Source organism: Coloeus monedula (assembly GCF_965178545.1).
Source record: "Coloeus monedula genome assembly, chromosome: 4".
Taxonomy (NCBI): domain Eukaryota; kingdom Metazoa; phylum Chordata; class Aves; order Passeriformes; family Corvidae; genus Coloeus; species Coloeus monedula.
The window spans coordinates 42,095,199-42,101,860 of NC_138784.1; positions in this window are offsets into that span (position 1 = coordinate 42,095,199).

A 6,662-nucleotide genomic window follows, 5' to 3' on the forward strand; every position below is an offset into this window, starting at 1 on the left:
AAGTTCAAGTACTGATTAGAGCCTGTCTATTTTCCTCTTGTTACTTAGTTTTGCAAAGAGAATAAGGGTTACAGTTCCATGCACAGGAACAGACTAGAAAGCTGCAGTAAGATTGCTTTTGCTGTTAGCACTGACAGGACTTCCATTTCTCCATTCAAAATCTTTTGAGTGCTTTGAAGTGAAACCTTCCAAAGGTCAGAAATCAAGATCCGACTCCTAGAACTTATGAATCTGCTAATATGTGAGAAAGCTCCATAACTCCTTGTCCTCATTAAAGTTTTACCTAAACTTAGCTAACTCATTGCTCATTTATACCAAGACCTTTTTCCACTTTTCCTAGGAGGCAGGACTGCTGAAGGGGCTGGAGTCTCCAGGGTCTTTCCATTTTCTGGCTGTCTTGCACAGATGTGGTGGTACCAAATTAAGGATGACCAGCAACTGGTCTCTGCAGCTCAGCACTGAAGGTATTTGTGAGTGTCAACAACCATTTGTACAGAAACAAGAATTAATTTATATTTTTTGTACTGCAGAAAGTCCTACCATAACCTCTTGAACCGTGGGGCTTGGAGTCTTTCAACATTGATTTTGTTCATTCATATAAATCATTAACTACATGTTTGTGTGCTAAAATTAGTTAACACAGAGTCATAAGTGTGAAAGTTGTTTAAATGCATATATTATTAGCCTATTCATACAGTTCTAGGATTAGTAACCATGTATGATAGCAAGGTATAGTCTAAGTTTAGGAGATATACGCTATGGCATATGGTTGAACATGTCAGAGCCACCACTAGAATTTTTAAACCCTCTGCGTTTGTAAAATTTCCCTTCATAGTGAATATGTATAAAATTGAGGACTGCCAAGTATTGGTGGCTTATTTGTGAATTTATGTATCTGAGAGGCAAAACCAAAAAAAAAGTATCAAAAGAAGCGAGAATACAAGTCAAGAATCTCATGTATCTCATGTGCATTATTCAAGCAAGAGGAGGCTCCCAAACGAAAACATCTACAATTAGTTATAATACTTTTGAAATCATTACATGCCAGGAAGAGAAACATATATCAAAAGTATGTTTAAATTTCAAAAGAGTCTTAAGAAATGCCTTCCAATATTTTGTTATCTCTTGGGGGGTTAATGATGCCAATAGCTTTCACTGAGAGATCTGGTATTTTTTAACAACTTCTATTGCAAAAGTCAACCCACATGCTACAGTCTGATGCAGAGGAATGTCACTTCCAAAACAAAAATAGTTCTTCAAAACTTCTTGGTCTTTTCATTCATTGGAAATTGAGTCACATTACTTATGTTAGAAACATCTCCTGCCTGTCACAGTCAAGGTGACCTATATGATTTTTAATTTTTTTTACCACTTTTGTGGTACTGGCAGTATAAGGATGTCATTTTATCTCTGTACTCAGCTATAATGGTACTGGATCTGGGCTTTGTTCTGTTATCATCTTGTAGAGTCCAAAATTAGTCATTTTTCTATGATTTTTTCCATTACTAGCCAGTGCTTCAGAGAGACTGGAACAAGCATATTGTAGAAGCAATGTCATTTCGAAGGATGAGATACAGAGAGACAATTGTCTGCTCACATATTGCAAGATAAAGATGATTTTGTCTCTCAATGATTTGTAAGAATGTCCTCGAAGTCCGTTCCTACAGGGTTTCTGGAGGCAGTGCTTTCTGTAACAACAGAAATAAAAAAGCTTCTTTCTTTGTTTTCCCTTACCTGATGTCATCATTTAGTAGTCAGTGTGAAAAAGCTGCTCTTGATGGCATTTTGCAGCCACTTTGTCCTGCTGTGAATAGTGACACTCTCTGCAGCTGTGATGGGCATGGAAGGAAGGAAGATGCAGTTTTGAAGCCTTGTCTTCCATCAGGAGGTCATCAAAGAGTGCTGCCCAGACAAAACTACTGTGAGACCAGTGGATCTAGTGTCCCTCAACACTCAAAACCTGTGCTGCCAAGGACCAGAGAACCAGATGGAAAAGCACCTACTGTATTCTGCCAGTCTTGTGTATGGCCCAGTTTTTTCTTTTGAGGTACAGGTTTATTCCACAAATAAACCACAGAAGCTCATTGTTCTGAGGTCCTTAATGTGTGCTGCTTTCCTTCTTGTCCACTCTGCTTTTCTGCGTTGTATTAACAGAGTCATTCTGGGAACCCATCAGGGGCTGAGAACAGTGTGAGATTTGTATGATGTTAAATTTACACAGCATGAGCAGCTGGGGCTGAAAGCGAATTTTCATTACCCCTCAGCAGTGTATAGTCTGAGGCATCAGGCTGAGAGGCTATGATACCATCGTGAAGGAATAGTTTGTACATGCTTCAAGGTTGACTTGTAAAAACAGGTATTTTATTTCAGTTGAAATATCCCATTTTAGTCCATGTTCATGAACAAGACACTACTAGAAGAAGAATACTTACGGGAGTAATTTTTTTTTTATTCAGGACTGTTTGTCCACAACTGATGCAAAGAGTTTTTTTTGTTTCAAGAAGCCAACTCCAAAATTATATTTCCTTGAGATGACTCATCCGGTGGTGCAGTAGTCCCCCTGCAAGGCAGTCAGAGGAGGTTGGCAGAGGTCCATGTTATTTCAGACTTCAGTGAATCATGGAACATGATTGGCTTGTGTGAGCCATCTTGGTTGATTCAAGGCTGGTTTAAATACAACAAAGCACTTAAAAGCATTGCTTAATCTTAAACCAGAGTTGTGTCTTACGGCTTCATGTCTGCTTACGCACCGTGTTGGGAAAAAGATGTTACTGTGTATTGCAGGTGTGTCAAGCAGGGAGAAAATCTTTATCACTATATAAGGTCTGAAGTTCAGGTCCTTCTTTAGTTCCTGTATTTAAGTCACATTCTTCAGAGGTCAGGAAAAAAAGTAGATTTTGTCATTTCCTTAATGAGTGCCCAGTTTGTCAAGTTAGCACTTTACAACATGAATCCCATTTTCAGCATCAAGCAGGATAAAACCCTGACGCATTTGCAAAACCAAGTGAAATCTGAGATAGCAAAAACATTTCCGGAACCGTGGGAAATAATCAAAGGCAGCATTAAATCTACTTGATTCTCCTTTATTAGCAAACACCTGGGTGTCCAGATAGATAATTCAGAACAAATGTGTTTCTTTGAGTGATTAGAAACAACTGGAATGAAAATCCATTTTCACATCAATTGCTAAACACTGACCAAAGGAGCAAATATGATGCTGAACCATGTTCTAATCTGGGGTGTATGTGTGTGTGTGTTTAGAAGTCTATCTATCTAGCTATCTAGCTAGCTATCTACCTATCTATCTCTTTCAAGATAAAGCACTGGGTCATGTATGATCCACTGTTGGAAGACAGAAGGGAAAAGAGGTACATGTCACAATTATTCCTGCATTTCCCACCAACTAAAACATCTCCTGTAAAATTGTCCTGTTTGAGGTTTCTGCCTCAAGATAACTTTTGCACCTGCTGTTTAAAGATTAAGTTGCATCTTTTGAAAAGGAACTGCCATTTGGGGTCACATGTTATCAAACGGCATTTTTATTTATTTGTGCAGCTAGGCCTACTGAATTAGGAAATCTTGCTTTTCATTTTGAGCTTTACTGTGGATCTTCATCATAAAATATTTTTTGAGACAATGAAAATACTAAGGCTCTAAGTTTTATAGCAGGAAATAAAAGAAAAAAGGACATAATTTCTTCCTGGATTTCTCTACAGTAATATATCTGTATTATTCATACTTCAGTCACAGTAAGTAATTCTATACTCATCCAAAAGCGACTCAGGTACCCCAAATTTATAGATTTTCATTATTAAATGCTTTATTCTTTCTGTCATCTCTGGTAAGTACTTTCCTCCATGCCATCCGAATACAAATACATTTGAATGACATTGTTATCGAAGTAATCTTTATGTCAAGCACCAATTCAGCATCCTTTTTGATTTGTGCAGAATATGGCATAAGAGCAGTAAGAAAGGAAGAGCAGTGTCTACTTCTGAAAAAATAAGCTTTATGTATGGAGATGTTCCCAACATACAGTCTTCTAGAATTTTGCAGAAAGCTTATAATGTGGCTACTCCTAATGTAAAATAATATTCCTCCAGGAAAGTTATTTATGACAGCTATAGTTCTTTATTTTTGTACAGGTCTTTGTACAGTTATTCTAGAGTAACTTCTTTCTGTACACAAGCACAGTAACAATCAACTTTAGTAAACTAGAGTTATCTACATTCGCTGTTTTTAATACAAAAAAGCTGAATAATTGCTTGACAAAGAAGCAGAGGTGTAATGGCTGAAAACACACCACTGTTTTTAACAAACTGATACGAATCGCTCACTCCCTCTGTGTGCCCTCTAAATGTTGCTTTCTCTTTTGACAAGATCATTTACTCAAGCTGCCTCTGTTGGCACATACAGTTGGTGGCATATAGAGTCAAGTAAGCCCCAGTTTTTCATCCTTTTCTGACCAGGGATTAAAATTTCTATGTAAACAGAATCAGGTAATGATACAAAATGGAAGCTGGTAATTCAACTTTATATGCTCTTAGACCTTGTAGTGTTGTTATACATTCACAGTTACTTCCAACTGAAATCTATGTATCTTATGCCTGTTTGTTTTGTTTACCAAGAGTTCCCATGACAAGCTAGTGCAAGAGGTATGAAATGTATTTACCACTGTCCACGTGTCTCATCTTAAGAGTCATCATAATTTATGCTCAATATAAATGCTGAAAGAACAAGACTACTTCTAGGAATTGGAGCAAAATAGGGCTTCAGCAAAAAAAAATTCTCTGGCTGGATTATCAAGAGGTATAAGATTTTCCAGGATATTAGCAGTGATTAAGGAATGCAAATGAAGTGCAAAAAAAATTTATGTTGTCTAAGTGCTGAATGATATCAAAAACTAATGGAGCAATCAGGCCCATTTATCCAAAGAGTCATTTTACAGTAGAAGGAGAAAAATGTGGTAATCACAACCTATGATGTGATGATGGAAGATGCAGTGAGAGTGATATTCCATTGAGGTTCATATTTCATTTTTCGCTGAAGATCAACAAGTTCAACAATAGCTGAAGTCAGATTTCTGTAGACAGTTACTGTTTCAGCTGTCATTACCTCTTCATTACTTGCCATCAATGAACATTTTCGAGCAGCAGATCCAGTCTTTGGCTTAGCTGTGTTCAAGTGATGCACCAAAACACACTCAGAAAGGAAACACTGCAAGATTATTTAATACACAATGACTTAAACATGAGGAAGAATTAAAGGAAATAATAAAACCAGTGTGCACTGAATCACAAAGAGGTAATAGTTTCTTTTTGGTAATAGGGCTACATAAAAGTAAAGACAAAGCAGTGGACGGGTTTTGGGTCCAATTGATGCTGAAAGAATTAAGGTTCCTGATATTTAAGGTTGAGTCACACTGTGTGGCAGTCGTGGTAGATTTTCTCCTGGCTATAAAAAACCCTTGTGATTCCAATAATAAACAGTTTCACTCAAATGCTGCAGCTTAATTCTTTTCCCTTCAAACCAAACCCAAGGAGCTGATGGCACAGAAGATACAGGAATTATATATCACATCAGTGCAGAATGATCTAATTTGCTCTGATGCAAAAGTCCTAAAGAAATATGCTGCTGAGGCGATCCAATCAGGCAGGGTTTCTTTTTTTCCTGTTCTAGTTTAGAAAGCAAAAAAATTATCTGAAAACTAAAGCTATGCCCTCCAGAGAGTTACCTTATCACAAAATCAGTCACACATGAAATGCATAAATCCTTCAGGGAAAATAGACATCAAATCCAACCTGGTGGTGTTATCTTCATTTTAGAGTTTCAGTAATGATATTTCAGAGAAATTTATAATGAGCCCATGAAAAAAAAGAAGTCTAGAGAATTCACTTTAATTTCATACATGAATTAAAACAACAGCTCCCAGACTGAGATCATTCTCTGTAATGATAGTAAGCAAACCTATGCCTAAAGAACTGTCAAAAAAATCTTGCTAACGTAAGTAGTGTACCAGAATGTCTTCAGAGTTAATTTAGCCAAATGCAAAGGTACTGAAGTGTGATGTCTCCCTCTGCCACTAATAATACAACCAAGTATGAAGATCTAGAAGGCTCAGTGTGCTCTGAAGGCTCAGTTGTTCTCTTTTGTATCTAGGGTGGCAATTCAAATCCTGAAACAAGTGAGGACAATTTCTGTTGCTCTCAGTGAATTGGTCAGAGTTCCTGATAAACTGGTATTAATCCCATACAAAGTGTCTCACCGTAATTGTTGCCTGTTGCAGCAGGGATTACTGCAACAAGTATATTTCAAACCAGGAGTCCTGTGGAAAGGAAGTATATATGGACAGATTCGTGGTAGATGTTTCAGAGATGTTTATTTCTCCAGCCACATGGCCGGGGCTCTCTCAGGAACTCCGCAGTCACGGGACCCGAGGGTCCTTGGCCACACCGGGGAACACAAAACAACCAATGGGGAATGAGACTGACCAGGGGCAGGGACACCCCGTGTCTCCCCCCCAGGGCCCCTCTCCCAGGGCTCCATGGCAGGGGAGGGACCCCAACATCTCACCTGTTTTATTTTAATAAAAGGAGAATGAAAATAATTGGGTAAACATAACAAGAACAGTTTCAAGACAAAACAAGCCACCCTCCTGAGTC